This window comes from Chiloscyllium plagiosum, chromosome 26 (genome assembly GCF_004010195.1).
Source record: "Chiloscyllium plagiosum isolate BGI_BamShark_2017 chromosome 26, ASM401019v2, whole genome shotgun sequence".
In the NCBI taxonomy this organism is placed as follows: Eukaryota; Metazoa; Chordata; class Chondrichthyes; order Orectolobiformes; family Hemiscylliidae; genus Chiloscyllium; species Chiloscyllium plagiosum.
The window spans coordinates 39,751,783-39,768,598 of record NC_057735.1 but is presented as its reverse complement, the minus strand read 5'-3'; the positions used below and the strand labels follow the sequence as shown (position 1 = coordinate 39,768,598).

Here is a 16,816-nt window from a genome sequence, read left to right as displayed (position 1 = left end):
GAGATGATGCTGTTCCCACTGTATTGCTTCCTTTGCAGTCCTAGTGCTCATATTCTAGGAGGTTGGGGGGGTGGGGTGGTGGTGGGCTGTTTAAATGAGCTTGTAAGGCATCCAGTGGAAGGAATGATTGTTGCACCTAGAATAAGGGCTGCTTATATAGCAGACTGTTTTGTCCTCAGTGGTGTAGTTGAATGTTGTCAGCCAAGCAGGAGCTGAATACTTTTAAACAATCACATCGACCTGGACCCAATATACCAACCACTACAGCGGACAGCTGAAACTGACAACCGGAAGCTGCAGGGACAGACCACTATAAACACCGGAGGAAACATCAAAGAAGCGCTTCGCAGGAGGCTCCCAAGCACTGATGATGTCGCCTAGCCAGGGGACGAAACGTTTGCAACAAAAACTTCCAGCTCGGCGAACAGAACCACAACATACTTTGTCACTTCTGTCTTAAACATTATAGATCTGGGTTGTTCAGGATTTGCCTTTTCAGGCCTTCTGAAATTGTTTGGTTCACAAATCCCTTTTCAAATATGCTGGTAATTATGGAGGCCCGATCTAAATGTTAGTGCTAAATGTTCAATAGAAAAGTGCTGCTTGCAAAAAATGTTAATTACGCTTTTCAGAAAACAAAATATCAATTTTAGACAATTTGTCGACAATTCCATTAGTGTAGACAGTGGCGAAACAGACAAACCAGAGACAAAGAATAATTGTGACTTCACTAACATTCTAATACGTGCCAACTGAATAAATATTTTACATGACCCCAAAAAATAACGATTGGCAAAAATAGACAAGTTGAATTGTAAAGTTGTAACTCTATAACTTAAAGTCCATCCCTTTATTAAAATTCCAGTACACATACAAACTGACACACAAAGAGATGTGATAAGATATTCAGGGTGATGAAGGAAAAAAAGTCACCAAAAAATAGTTCTGGCACCAGTCCAGCACAGATGATTAGTTCTTTTCTTTCAGCTTCCTTTTGACTTCTTCCAATTCTTTAAAAAGTGACAAAAAAAACAAAGAACTACAGATGCTAGAAATCAGAAACAAAAAGAAGAAGGATGACTGGACTCAAAACATTAACTCTGCTTTCTCTCCACCAGTGCACCAGTGCAAGACCTCTGAGTTTCTCCTGCAATTTCTGTTTTTCTTTCTTTAAAATGACTCAAGCTTGTGGATATACCACTTCTCAGTCTATTTTTCACTTGTTCAGGATTTGCCTTTTCAGGCCTTCTGAAATTGTTTTTTTCTGCTTCTCCTTTCAACAAGGGATTTGCAGAGAGAACAACGTCCAGACAAAGGGTTAGAGTTAGTGAGGAGCGATCTAATAGGGATTTTCTTTTGCTTTTCTACACAAAAGAAAGAGGGAGAGAGAAGTATACTGGATACTCTCATACTTTTATTTCTGCTTTATTATCCACACACAAGGCTATGACCACTTACCCAGGAACCAAGCAAGTTGTTGTTACAATGCCGAATGCTGCTGAGCCAACAACAATTGGTCCTGATTTAAAACTAATCAGAAGACTGTCTCTAGGCAAAATTACCTTGAACACAGTGCCATACTGTCTGGAATGTGGATACAACTTGCAATTTCTTTTATGGCTGAAACATATTCAAAACACTATCTTCTCTCATTTTTAGCCCACAGTTCAAAAATAAATAAAAGTGGTCTCTATAATGTGATCTTGTTGCCAAAGATCTCACCTGAAATCCAAGTTGCCATTCTCGGTTGGTAGATGTCTAAATCAGAGTGACCTTCAACTTCATTCCTGGCTTTATTCCAGGATCAGCTGTAGACTTTGATTGCACCTTGAAAGCAGTTGATTACCACTGCATCTTCCAGGTCATTGTTGACCTGATGGTCATGTTGAACAATATATAATGTAATGATGGATAAAACTTCAGAGGGTCAGAGAGCTTCTTGATCATCCCTAGATTCCCTCATGTGCAGGGTATCATGGCTATCTGGCCATTAAGGCACCCAACAACTACCCATTCAGATTCATCAAGAGAAAAAGCTTCCACAGCATCAACTGAAACACATCCAGAAACATTTTCCATGTGTTACCCTTTCCTGGCCCCTTCTATACTTGAAGAGTCTAGGCTGCCACATAGCTTATTCCAAACCCCAATATGCACGGATTGATCTGAGGGAACAAGGGTTGTTATCTCTTGTAGTGATAACAACTCACTGGACTATATGTACCCTGAACAGAGGTACACAGTTAATACAAACGTATACACAGTGGGACAAACATTGAGCAAGACATTGGGGTTCTAAAGATTACAATGCCTGGAATGATTGAGTGGTGCCTTCCAATACTCTCCTGAAAAGGACTTGATCACTGTGCATACACACTGCATAACACAGTTCTATAGAGAGGTATGAACTTTGGTAAAGCCCTGGAAGGACTCAGCTTATCATGAGAAGCAGGAAATGAGAAGAAGAGATGTAAAGGATTGCTGAACAGCGTGGTGTCCAAGCTACTTGTCAAGGAGGCCATTTTCTATCACCCTCTGGATAAAGGATCACTTCTTCCTCTCAGTCTCCAGCTTTGGACTCAAATCAGCATCAGTGAAATGAGGGTCTGACTTGCCCCCAAGTGCTAGTGCACCAACTTTCATGTAATTAAGTGAATGAGTTGAGAGTGGGCATAATGTGGAAAAATGTTAAATTGTCCATTTTGGCAGGAAGAATAAAAGAGAATTTAAATATTGCTAAAAGAATGCACAAAGTTAAAGTTATTCAACTTGTACTCGTCAGGACTAGGATGCAAGAAACCAGATTTGTAAAAAGGGATATTAATTTATATAGCATGAGAGGAGGATGTTGAGTGATTTGACCATCATTGGTATGGAAATACCACAAGATCAGTTAACTTACACCGAAGCAGTTGTGTTACCTTAGGAATTCAGCAGAAATTCATTGTTTCCATAATCCCTTTCCCAATGAAATAGATGAAAAGTATATATGAATATATGATGCCCACGTCAAACAGGGTGCTCTGTATGAATAGATGTAACTTCTATATGTACCACACAGTGTGAGCCCATTGATAATCTTATACAACTCTTAGCACAATTTGGATGACTTAGTAAATATTATACAATAGCAGAATGATACTTATTGTTCAACATGGTATTCGAAGTTTCAATGCGTGGACTACTTGAACGTGACCAGCACAATGCCCCCTGTGAGTATCGATGGGATGTAATATATTATACGGACTGCCAGTTGTTGGGACATATGGCCTGCATACCAAGCATCACACCAAAACTAAAACTCATAATAATAATGCTCATTAATATGGCAGGCAAAATGTACTATTTGCTTGATGGCAGCATCCTATTCGTAAAGAAAACCACTTATGTAATAACCACAAGATATCGCTGACCAGAGAATCAAAAACCTGAGAGAGACAACCGTTCAGGTTGACAGTAAACTGTACCTGATGTATCTCTATTGCCAAAGATGGCTCAGCAAATCAGCATCTTATTCTCATACTGTATACATTAATGGCCTTATTCAAGTCTGATTTCTTGAATCATAGTCATGATAGGTACTCATAAAAGAGGAGCATATTATCTTAATGATGAGAGAAATTTCTGAAATGCAGAGGGATTTGAGTGTCTTAGTGCATGAACTGCAAAATATTAGTATACAAGTACAGCAGACAATTCGGATAGCTAATAGAATGTTATTGTTCATTGCAATGGGAATTGAATGCAATGTTAACAATTTGATTTCCACCTGTTACGCAATTCCAGGATGTTCTCTGTTTCTTTTAGGTGCTGCAGTTTTTGTTCTAACTGCAATTATTCAATTAAAATGCTCTTACTAATATTTTATTATTAATTTATTAATTATTACTGTTTTCTTTAAAATCGAATTCTACAGTAAGGTCTGGTTTCCAAAAGGTGATAAGCTTTATATAATTCGCTAAGGAAACCAAAAGGTACTTTTATTTTTGTAGTTTTGGTGAACATTGGGCTGCTAACGAGCAGAGTGACCCTGCTAGTCATAGAGTCATCGTCATAGAGATGTAAGCATGGAAACAGACCTTTTGGTCCTACTCCTCCATGTCAACCAAGTATCCTAAATCAATCTAGTCCCATTTGCCAGACTTGGCCCATATCCCTCTAAGAGAAAGTGAGGACTGCAGATGCTGGAGATTGGAGTGGAGAGTGTGGTGCTGGAAAAGCGCAGCAGGTCAGGCAACATCCGAGGAGCAGGAGAATTAAATGTTGTAATGTTACTAGCCTCCACCATTTGACTACATTGAAGGTGCGAAATAAATGCAAGTTATTGTTAAAAATTGAACTGCTGGTAATTTGAATTCATCATCTCATCAAAATAGTTTAAAGTACAGATGTACAAATTATTAATCACGGGGGAGGAGTGGCAGTGCATAAGATCCAAAAGCACTTCTGAAACCTCATTGAGCAGAAATTAATAAAGGAAGCTTAAGAGCAAAATTTACAGGACTTCACATGTAGCATCTTTAGAGCACCCTATGTGAGTGCTTTAAGCACCAGCACCCAAACTCTTCAACATGAAATGCTTAAATGTTGACCATATTAATTCTGAAAACAGCATTGGTTTAATTAGTAGTTAAACCAATGTGGAATCAAAGCATCAAGCGTAGTCCCATGCTTTTCAGTGCATTATCATCTTTTTTCCTATCCAAAAACTGAGTCATGGTTCTGTTCAGATTATCTTTAGAGTGAGTAATTCCTGGTTTTGAGTATGCCCCCATCTCAGCTTCTCTCCAAATTCCTCCTTGGATATGTCTTAAAAGAACCAATGAGCAAATTAAATTCAGCACAGATTACTTTTCACTGGCAATTTCTTTCAATTTTGAACTTTTAAGCATCAGTTTAGTGAATTCTACTTTGGATCTTTCATTATTATAAACTGTTATTCCGTAATTGTGAGTTACTAAATACCAGTTTGTAGAGAAATTATGAATTTGAAAATTTCTTACCAAAGTCTAACAACATGGTACATCAATGATGTTCATACATTAGTTATGCTAATGAAGCCTTAAGATAGATCCTTAAATACATGTGTGCCAATTGTACTTGTTCCAATAGCTGTATTTTGTATAATTAATATGGTATAAAATAGTACTTTCCAGTGAGAAGAGCTTTCCAGTTAGGGTATGATCTGAAGGAAGGAAGAGACTTGATAATGAATGACTTGTCTGATGATAATCTGAGATAGAATTACTATGTGACAGGACTGAATATCATACAGTTCAAATCTTTCACTCCCGAGTTTTATTTGTACTGTTTGTTGGTGGCTTGTAATTAGCATTTCCTGTAATCTCAGCAGCTGTGGACAAACCGGCTGATTGATTTTATGCACTTTGTTGGCAACATCACAGCAGCAAATAAAAGCAAAGTATCATTTGGTCTTGCAGTCTCGAAATCTCTAAGCAGGAAATGCCGATTTCAAAAACGAAGATTTCTCCATAATGATGCTAAGGCTGTAGCACAGTTAGGTTGCTGCAAGCAAACTTTATTTCTCTATAACTATTATCTCTGATTAAAATCTTGAATTCTACCAGCTTGCTTAATTGCAGCATTGGTATAGTATCAGTGATGCAAACATCTTCTGTTGATATAAGTTACGAAACAAAAACTGAGCTCTTTTGTTTTAATCTTCCATTAGTGGCTTCATAGCATGGATCTTGTGCAGCTGCATCAAAATAGGGCTGAAAATCTTAGCAGTTTATGTGTTTTTTGCAGCTGTCAGTTTTCCTGAGGGTTGTTAATCAGGTTGATTCAACAGCAATACCACTGCTGTTGGTGGTGATGTTGCCGCGCAGGTACATGGATATCTTATATCACTTATTTGTATAGTGATATAAGATTGAAAGGCCATCATGTCAGTACACCACACATCCACATCGACTATTATGCATCTTCACTTAATTTGCAAGGGGACCTCTGTGCCAACCACGCCTAAACATGAGTGAGCACCTAGTGAACTAACAGCCCCAAAGTAAAAGCAAAATGCTGCAAATGTTGTAAATCTAAAACAAAAAGAGAGGGGGATCCAAGATGGCGGCGACCTAGCAAGTCTGAGCCTACAGTGCTCCTCCCAAGACTTGGGCAAAGTGGGTCACCCGCCCCTACCACACTCACCAAATCACTTAAAATAGTTTTTACTTAATGTAACTAACTAGTTGTTTAGTATTGAATTTAATCTCCAGTGAAAATGACTAAAGGGAAGGGAGCCCGCAGCTCTCAGCAAGCAGGAACCCCACCCCCACCTTCTCTAGCTGCAGTAGAGGCATCCGCAGCCACCCCGGGGAACTTACCTTTGGTGGCGAGCCTCGTGGAAATGATCTCCAACCTCGATGCAAAGATCAACGCTTTTATTGAAGAATCCCGGAGCCATTGGGACTCACTCTCGGCCGTGCTGCAAAAGCACGACCGAGGTATCAAGGAATTTGGTGCCGAGTCAGAGGGGCGGAGCTAAAGGCCGCGACCTCCGAAACTACAGCACAATCAGCCGTGGATCGGGTCCGGACTCTCGAATAGCGAGTCTGGACCTTAGAGAATCACATTGACGACCTCGATTCTCGAGGTCGTCGAAAAAATATTCGCTTGCTGGGAATATTTCCCGAACGGGAAGAGGAAGGCCAGCTTACAGTGTTCCTTGCACAGTGGCTCCCACAGCTTTTAAATCTGGGGGCTGGATCAGGCCAGGTAAGGGTGGAATGGGCCTACCGGGTTGCAATATGCGGGCCCGGCTCGAACCAGCGCCCCCGCCCGGTCCTGTTCTGGCTGCAGAGCTACAAGGAGAGGCAGATACTCTTAGAAGCCTCCAGAAATCCTGGTAAAGATACCCAAGCCATGATCTATACAGGGTCCAAGATCATGTTATTCCAGGACTTTTTCCCAACTCTGGTCCAAAAGAGGAAGGCGTTTGATGAGGCGAAGAAGTGTTTAAGGGACTTAAATATTCAGTACTCCTTGCACTACCCAGCGACGTTACGCTTTAACCATGAAGGGTCCGTGTATAACTTTGGATCGCCGGAAAAGGCCAAGGAAGTTTTGGACTCTCTTAGATAAATTGTAAGAGTTCATTGATGTTGGTTCGCTTCCCCCCCACTCCGGTTTACATTCCCCCCCCTTTTCTTTTATATATATTAATCCCCTTTTTTTTAACCTTACTGTTTAATATAATCTTGGGGGGGTGGGGAGAGGGATTTATTTATTTGTTCTCTACTTAACGATTTTCTCCCCTTTTTTTAATTCCATATATATAGGCCAGGGGGTCTAGTTAATGTTGGTGGGGGGGGGGGTTACCTTATTCTATTTTATCTCAGCGGGGTTGTTTTCCCTTGTTATTTTGTACTATTATATTTAATTATTACTTGTTGAGGCTGTAATTTTATAGTTATATATGTTTATACATGGTATTAACATTACAAAATATACCCAGGTGTTGATGTGAGTGGGGGTGGGGGGGGGGGCGGGTAGAGTGCTCACTGTTAACTCGAGCTCTGTAGTGTATTTGAATTTTCTTCATCCTGCTGAGGAGCGCCTGGGTCAAGGGTGGGGCACTGGTTGGGAGAGGATACGATGGACTTTCAGAAAGGAAGTGATACCCCCGGGAACAAGGGGGAAAATCTCTATTTAAATACGTTTTATATTTTTTAAATTTAGAAATAGTTTTTTATTATACTGTTGTGAGTGTATTAGAGAGCCTTTATTTTTGTGAATTTTATACGCTCTATGCTCGGGATGTTCTGGATAGGGTCTCCCCTCCTGAGGGGTCTCGGATATGCCCGGACGATTATGGTTGATCGGTCGGTTAAGTGGTGCACCTGGAATGTCAAGGGGAGTAATTTGCCAGTCAAAAGGAAGAAAATATTATCAAATCTTAAGAAAGAAAGAGTTGATATAGCTCTCCTACAGGAGACACACTTATTGGATAAGGAACACTTGAAATTACGACAGGGTGGATTTGATCAGGCCTTTTTTTCCTCTTTTAGCTCAAAAAGCAGGCGAGTTGTTATTCTTATTCGGAAGAATTTCCCTTTCAAAATCCTAAATCAGTTAAAAGACGAATCTGGACGATATATTCTGATTAAAGCTCTTATAAATGGAGAGGAATATAGGATTTTAAATTTGTATTGCCCCCCGGCACATCCTTTTAAATTTATAACGGAAGCCTTCTCAAAATTGATGGCTCTCAGTACTCATCATACAATTATAGGGGGAGACTTTAATTGTATTATGGATCCAGAAATAGATAGGATTCCTAAGAGTACTGCAGGAGTATCTCCCAGATCTAGACAATTGGTGGATTTGAACAAAAAATTAGGACTAGTAGATGTATGGAGATGCCTTCATCCACAGGGCAGAGATTTTTCTTTTTACTCCAATCCACATAAACGTCATACCAGAATTGATATGTTTTTTGCCCCCTCGATTTTTAAAAATTCCATATCATCCTGTAAAATAAGCAATATAGCAATTTCCGATCACACTGCTGTATATATGGAAATCAAGGTGAGGAACAATGAGACATTCCCCGGCATTGGCGTATGGACCCCTTCCTGATGAAAGACTGTAAATTTGTAAAGTACTTCTCTCAAGAATTTAAAACTTTTTTAGAAATTAATTCAGGTACGGCTAGCAACTCATCCATGATGTGGGAGACCATCAAAGCCTACGCGCGAGGTTTGACCATTTCATACTCAGCGGCCCAGAAAAAATTAAAGGGAGAACAACAACATCTGCTCGAAGCTCGCTTAAAAGCGGCTGAAACAGCATACACTGACAGACCTTCTATTATCAAATTGCAAAGGATTACGGCCCTTAGGACAGCTCTAAACACCACGCTTACCCAAACAGCTAAGAGGGAAATATTATTTGCAAAACAAAGGTTATATGAATTTGGCGACAAACCTGGCAGATACATAGCATTCCTTGCAAAGAGAAAGAAGGCCCCTCAAACTATCATGTCTATCAAGGAAAGTATGGGTATTTTGACTCATGATCATAAAAGGATTAATGCAATCTATAGAAAATTTTATTCTGACTTATATAAATCACAGGATTGCGAAGACAGGACTAGGAGGATGCAGTCATTTTTTAAAAACCTGACCTTTCCGGACATAACTCCGGAACAGGTATCGGTCTTGAATGTTCCCCTAACAATCCAAGAAATACTTGACACAACCAGGCAACTTCAGAGGGGTAAGGCACCTGGCCCAGACGGCTTTCAAGCTGAATTCTATAAAGAATTTACAGGAATATTGGTTGGTCCACTTATGGACATGTATAACTATTCATACAGTCAGGACTGTCTCCCGCCTTCGCTGAAAGAGGCTAATATCTCTCTTATCCTTAAAAAAAGAAAAGACCCAGAAGATTGTGCATCATACAGACCAATATCCTTGCTAAATGTAGATTTTAAAATCCTCTCTAAAATGTTAGCATTGAGGCTAGAAAGGATATTGCCACATATTATAAAGGAAGATCTGACGGGGTTTATTAAGGGCCATAGATCATCTAATAATGTTAGAAGGGTTTTGAATGTGATTCAAGCCTGCCATCAGGGAAATATACCAAGAGTGGTAGTCTCATTAGATGCGGAAAAGGCATTCGATAGGGTTGAATGGTCATATCTGTTTTACACATTGGAAAGGTTTGGCGTTGGAAAGGTGTTTACCAAATGGGTCTCAACACTGTATAGTGATCCCAAGGCAGTTGTGATTATCAATGGGTTAGGCTCGGATAGCTTCAGTGTGAATAGGTGCTGCCGTCAGGGATGTCCTCTCTCGCCATTGCTATTTACGCTAAGAATTGAGCCACTAGCAGAAGCTATACAGGCTGACCCTAATATAACGGCCCCGAGGATTGGTACAGGTAAACATTAAATTACCCTTTATGCAGATGATGTTCTTCTATTTCTCAGTAATCCCCTGATGTCCGTGCCTCGCTTAATCCAAGTTATTAATACATTTAGTGCACTTTCAGGCTACAAAAGTAACTTCTCAAAATTGGAGGCTATGCCATTGGGCGGCCTTGCTAGTATATCCCACTTATTGGACGGATCCCACTTGCCCTTCCGGTGGTCCCTGGAGGGTGTTTTATATTTAGGTATTTTTATTACCCCAGTATTTGGCCAGCTATACAAGGCTAACTTTGTGCATTTACTGGAAAGGATAAGACAGGACCTCCAGCGATGGGGAGACCTTCCAATTTCCTGGCTAGGTAGAATAGCACTAATTAAAATGAATGTCCTGCCCCGTTTCCTATGAGAATGCTTCCGGTGATGCTGCCGAGGCTGGCACTACGTAAATTATATGGCTGGCTGGGTTCCTTTATTTGGAATCATAGACGGCCCCTCATTAAGCTGAAGAAGCTACAGCTTCCACAGGCAAGGGGAGGATTGGATTTCCCAGATTTTAGGAAATATCAGTTAAGTTCCCTATTAAGTTAAATAGCTGATTGGGTCTTGTCTGACCCACAATCAATCTGGCTGGACATTGGAGCTTCTCAAGTAAAATGGCCACTTATTAACCTTTTATTTTCAGACAAGAGGAAAATCATTACAGACCACTGTAAAAACCGTATAATACTAAACACAATTAAAGCTTGGAATATAATGCGGCAAAATGAAGGCAACTCACATAAAACATCCCCCTATGCTCCGATAGTGGGAGCATGGGGATTTCGAACTTACCCTCCCTGGATATGCACAGGAAAAGATTATTTTCTATTCTCTCTTTCTGTGCAAGGAAAAGTATTTTGGTAAACTGGGTGGCTGAGGGCCCCCCCTGGACTTTCAAATTGGCACAGATTAATTATGGAATGTATTCCCCTTGACTTCCTTACAAATATGGTGCACCAAAAGACTGTATTATTCCATAAAATATGGCAGCCCTTCTTGAATTATATAAATACAGATATTTTGGCCATCCTAACAAGGGCTTTTATTTAATTGAGATGGCGAACCTGGCTGGTCAGGGGCTCCTTGGGAGAGGAATCCCGCACGAATACAGGTTTTATTACATTTGATGTTAATACATTCCGAGCATGTATCTCACTACCCAATTTCTGTATTATCCATCAGTTTTGTTTTAATGTTATTTGAATAATGTAAGAGGCTTAATTATACACTAGTTAGTTGTAGGTTAGATTGGTAGTTAAGTTTTGTTTTTTTTCTCTTTTTTTTTCTTCTTGGTATTTTTCTTTTGTTAAATTTTGGTTATTATTTATTTAAGATTTAATTGTATATCAATGTAGATACTTGGAGTTTTTTTAAATTTTGTAAACTTGTAAAAATATGTTGAATTTTCAATAAAAATATCTTTTAAAAAAAACAAAAAGAGAAACTGAGCAGGTCTGGCAGTACCTGTGGAGAGATGAACAGAGTTAATGTTTTGGGTCCAGCATTTGACTCTTCAAAATGCTGAGAAACGGACTTTCTCTAGCAATCAGTGGGTGACAGTGTGCGTGTTTGTGTGTGTGTGTGAGAGAGAGAGAGACACTGTGCCAAGACCTTGCTACGACAGCTATGCATAGTTTTCTATGGTTACATTTTCACAAATAAACCCATAAGAGATTACTCCAGCCACCAAGCATTTGCAATCCATTATGTTATCATGACTGAAATGGAGAAGTGAGCTGATGGCATGTACAGCTAGCAGCAATCATTTACGTTTGGTCCCATTAGGAAACAAGTTTTGAATTGTTACTGTACTTTCACATTCAATCTGCGCATAACTAAGCTTACGTGACTGGTTGGAGTTGATGGAGATATGCTATGTTATTGCATTTCACTGTCTTTATCCTATGTTATTCCATGTAATTATAATCTCTTCTGGATATATTGTGTGAAGTCATTTTCATGTCTATTCATATTTTGCCTCTTAAGTAGATTGAAATAAAGGTGTGAGTTAGAAACTGCGTGATAGATATATCCTGAAATCTACTTTAAAGCTTACTGTTGCAAAGCTAGCAAGATACAAATAACTCACGTATAGGAAAAAGCTGTTTCTTTCCTTATCCACTTAGAATAAATTTCCATGGATCTGTCCGTTAATCTCACTTTAAGCATCAAAAGGTTACCAGTCTTGAAAGTTCACACACATTTATTTTAGAGAAAATGAGAATTTCACTCAGCTAAGTAGCACACAAAATGGTGCTTGGAATTACAAAGCCAGCCACATGCTGTTTCAAGTGTTAACCTATTCTATTCAAAGACAAAATAAATTGTAGCTTCATAGAAACACATTACTCACCAGCTGTGTTTTATTTTTAGAACAACCAAACTATTACCTGAAGAAAATCATATGTTTTATGCCAGGTTGTGTCACCTGTTGTAACTGCATCCGGATACTGATAGCAATGCAGTGAAGGTGGCAAAAATATTACAGATTTGAACTTCCCATTTAGTATTTAACAGAATTCTGTTATTTAATTTGGACTTGTAGCTCAGGAAGAATGTATAGTTTACTCTCCTCTGGGAATTCTTTAGCTATTGATCGATTAGTGGAGATAATTGTAATATATTAAAGTTCCTAAGATGTATCAGTGATATGATTGTGACTGCCATCTTAGCTCTAAATGTGGTATTAAAAAAAAATTAATCAAGCTATCCAGAAATTCTGTTACAAACGTTTGGAGCAAGTGGGATTTGAATCCAGGGCTGAGCTGCCTATGTCGATTTCATTGCTACATTGTGGTCTAAATGATGCACTGTATATATTTTTTAAATTTTACCAATTTTTCGATTAAACCTGTTCAGAAATGCTATTACACTCTTCTGGAGCAGGTGGGACTTGAAATTGGGCCTCCCAGTCCATGGGTGGGGAGGGATGCTACCATTGCACCACAAGAGGGCCCCCAAAAGTCTGCATAACAATATCAACTTGTATTCACATGGTTCCTTTAATGTAGTAACATATCTTAAAGGCTCAACAAGGTAAGTTTTAAGATGAGTCTTAAAGAATGAGATATTAGAACAATATTCCAGATTTTAGGAGTAAATGCATTGCTACTAAGTGTGAAGCAATCTAAATCTGGAATAGACAAAAGCTAGAATGAGAAAAGCACAGAAGGCTTGGTGGGATTGTCAGACTGGAGGAGATTACAAAAATAGGGAGGGGGCAAAGCCATGGAGGGATTTGATAGCAAGATGAAAATTTTAAGTCAAAATGTTTCTAGACAAAGAGATTTGAACCTAAATGTTTCAGAGTGTTTTGACTGGTACAGCTACACCCTACTTATGAGCTTGTGTCGGAGGCTTTTTATTTCAAATTTAAGACAGATACCTAGTGTCACAAAGCTAGTCCTATTTTTTCCTATAAGCTGTTCCTTGGCTCAAGGAGATTCTGTCCTTGACATTTTTAAGAGGGGCAATAAACTGGGCTGGGCTTCAATCAATCTGGACAGTACAGAGATGAAATGGATTTTGAGATTAGATTCCCTGCAGTGTGGAAACAGGCCCTTCAGCCCAACAAATCCACACCGACCCTCTGAAGAGTAACCCACCCATTCCTCTCTGACTAATGCACCTAACACTATAGGCAATTTAGCATGGCCAATTCACCTGACCTACACATCTTTGGACTGTGGGAGGAAACCCACAGAAATACAGGGAGAATGTGAAAATACCACACAGACAGTCGCTCAAGACTGGAATTGAACCTGGGACCCTGCCACCATATGTAAACAAATGAGACCAAAGTGGTCATGCTTTAGAAGTGACCTGTATAAAGAGAGGGGTGTGGTCAGCTCTCTAGCTGAGCTGACCTGAGCTGAGCGGTTTTAGTTCAGTCTTGAACTGGGAAGTTCAAGGAGCTGTGTGAAAAATCTCTCTCTTTTCTGCCCTTCAACTTTAACCTGTAAGCATGTGTTCCATTAAAACTGTATTTTAAAGGGAGTTTCCTTATTGGGACTTTGTGTATATTCGGAACATCATAATTAAGTCTAGTTGGATAGTTTGAGTTCTGTAGGGGTTCTTTATTCTGTTCTTTGTGTTTCATTGTGTAATTTTGTGAATACATTTTTGTCTGTTTTAAAATCTGGTAATCCACCTAACTATCTTACTCCAGGTAATTTTTGCTGCACACTTATCGAAACAAATTGCAAAATTATAGTCTGGGGCTATCAGCTTAAAATGTTTTGAGTGGTCTAGCCTAGTCCATAACACTAGTCAGACATTTATGGAATTTGTAAAAGAAAAAGAAATGCCATGGTATCAATGCTTTATATCATTCAAGATAGAGAAAAAAATTGAGACTGATAAGGGAAAATGTGATCCTGGAAGAATTCAGAAATAGCCTTCCTAGTAATTTAGAAACTTATTTAGATGAGCATCAGATATTCAAGATCAGAGAAACAAAAGCTCTGGCAGGTATCTATGATATCCCTCATAGTCAGTTACAGGTGGGAAATGGTCACATGGATATCTACAAGGAATTCGGAGGAATATAAAATCCATGGAAGAAAGATTAACTAGTTTTAGAGTACAGACTGAAGGATGTTAAAGTAATAAAGGGGAAAAGCTGGAGCCAAAAGGTGATGTAAAGACATTTACATATTTTCATTGTAATAAGGTTTCAAAAAAGCAAAGCCAATTGCTTAAATTAGTTGGAAGACTGATTATAGTAGTAAGAATATCTTTGGAATTCTTAAAAAGGGGACAACATGAGTAGTATAAGGTAATAAAACTGTAGTAGATGTGCAAAGAAAATGTGCTTCCTTGGAATGTACTAAGAAGTGAGAGTCGGGACAATCATTAAACATTTTTTTCAAGATTTACAAGGAAATTCAGACGACATAAGGTCTTATAATATTGGCTTTATCAAGAGTGGTGAAACAATCAATGGAAGCAAAAGAAACTGAAATGTTACAAAAATAGCATCCTGAATTGTTTCCTGGCTCAGTTACAACTAGATCTCAGGACAATAGAATTAGACAGAAAGAAAAGCATACAATGAAACAGGAAGATGATTTGGAAATTCAGTTATAGCACTTGGCAGGATTTATTTTTGAAAATTTAACTAAAAAGCATTAAGACAATTAGAATGAGGCTGAGATGTTCTAACCTCTCCAATAGAGATGCAACAAGCAAATTTGGAATCGAAAGAGTAATACCAAACAGACCTTCCAGAAATTCAATTAAAAATAATACTTGAGTGTTATTATTTGAAAAACACAGTATTAATTCAAAAATGGAGATCCCCTCAAATACCAGCTATTAAAGGATTGACAGTGATCTCTTAGTTGGTGATTCCATCGGAGTACCACTCTTAAATTTTATCTCATCAAATGGGGCCAAATGGTTAGAACTTGAAACAAAAGAGGGATGGTCACTTTGTTGGGACTGTATTATAAGTCCCTAAATAGCTAGAGGAGCAGATGTATAGAGGAATTGCAGATACCTATAGGAATAATAGAGTAATATTGGTCGGAGATTTTAATTTTCCCTGTATTGACTGGGTCACCCAGAGTGTAAAAGGCCTGGATGCAGTGGAATTTGGCAAATTTTCATAAAAGTTTCCTAAATTACTATGGAGAGGGCCCTACTCGGGAGGGTACAACACTGGACCTCCCCTTAGGAAACGAGGTCGGGCAAGTAACTGAAGTGTCAGTTGGACAGCACTTTGGTTCCACTGACCATAACGCTCTTAATTTTAACATAGTTATGAATAAAGAGAGGACAGGTCCACAGGTTAGGGTGCTAAACTGGAGCAGGGCTAATTTTGGGGTCATTAGGCAGGATCTAGCAGGCGTCAACTGGGTGAGTTTGTTTGAAGGGAAAAGAACAGCTGGAAAATGGGAGGCTTATATCAAGAGACCAGGGACAGCATGTCCCTGTTAGGTTGAAGGGATCCTGACTGACAAGGGATATTGAGGGTTTGGTCAGGAAAAAGAAAAAAGCATATGTTGGGCTGAAGCTGTCAGGCTCAAGTGAATCCCTTGGAAAGTTAGGAGCACACTTTAGAGGGAAATCAAAAGAGCAAAAAGAGGGTATGAGATGGATCTGACAAATAGGGTTAAAGATAATCCCAAGATGTTCTACAGCTAGATTAAGAGTAAAAGGGTGGCTAGGGAGAGAATAGGTCCCCTTAAAGTTCGTTATGGTTGTCTATATGTGGAACCACAGGAGATGGGGGAGATTTTTAATGAGTATTTCTAGAACATAGAAAAGTACAGCACAGAACAGGCCCTTAGGCCCACGATGTTGTGCCGAGATTTAATCCTAATGTAAAATATAGTAACTTAACCTATGCACCCCTCAACTCACTGCTATCCATGTGCATGTCCAGCAGTCGCTTAAATGTCCCCAATGACCTCGCTTCCACCACCTCAACTGGCAATGTGTTCCATGCATTCACAACTCTCTGCATAAAGAACCTACCTCTGATGTCTCCTATATACCTTCCTCCTAATATCTTCAAACTATGACTTCTCGTACCAGTCAATCCTGCCCTGGGGAAAAGTCTCTGGCTAGTGACTCTATCTATTCTTCTCATTATTTTGTACACCTCGATCAGGTCTCCTCTCTTCCTCCTTCTCTCCAGAGAGAAAGGTTCGAGCTTATTCAACCTTCCTTCATACGGCAAGCCCTCCAGTCCAGGCAGCATCCTGCTAAACCTTCTTTGTACCTTCTCCAAAGCCTCTGTATCTTTCCTATAGTAGGGCGACCAGAACTAGACACAGTATTCCAAGTGTGGCCTCACCAGAGACTTGTAGAGCTGCAGCAAAACCTCGCAGCTCTTAAACTTAATACCCCTGTTAATGAAAACCAAAACACCAT

General features: G+C 39.3%; 1 protein-coding gene across 3 annotated transcripts in view; it reads left to right on the top strand.

The window, feature by feature from the left end:
* The window catches only part of pacsin1b (protein kinase C and casein kinase substrate in neurons 1b), a 396,461-nt gene that overhangs the window by 24,879 nt on the left and 354,766 nt on the right, over positions 1–16,816 (top strand). The window lies entirely within an intron of this gene.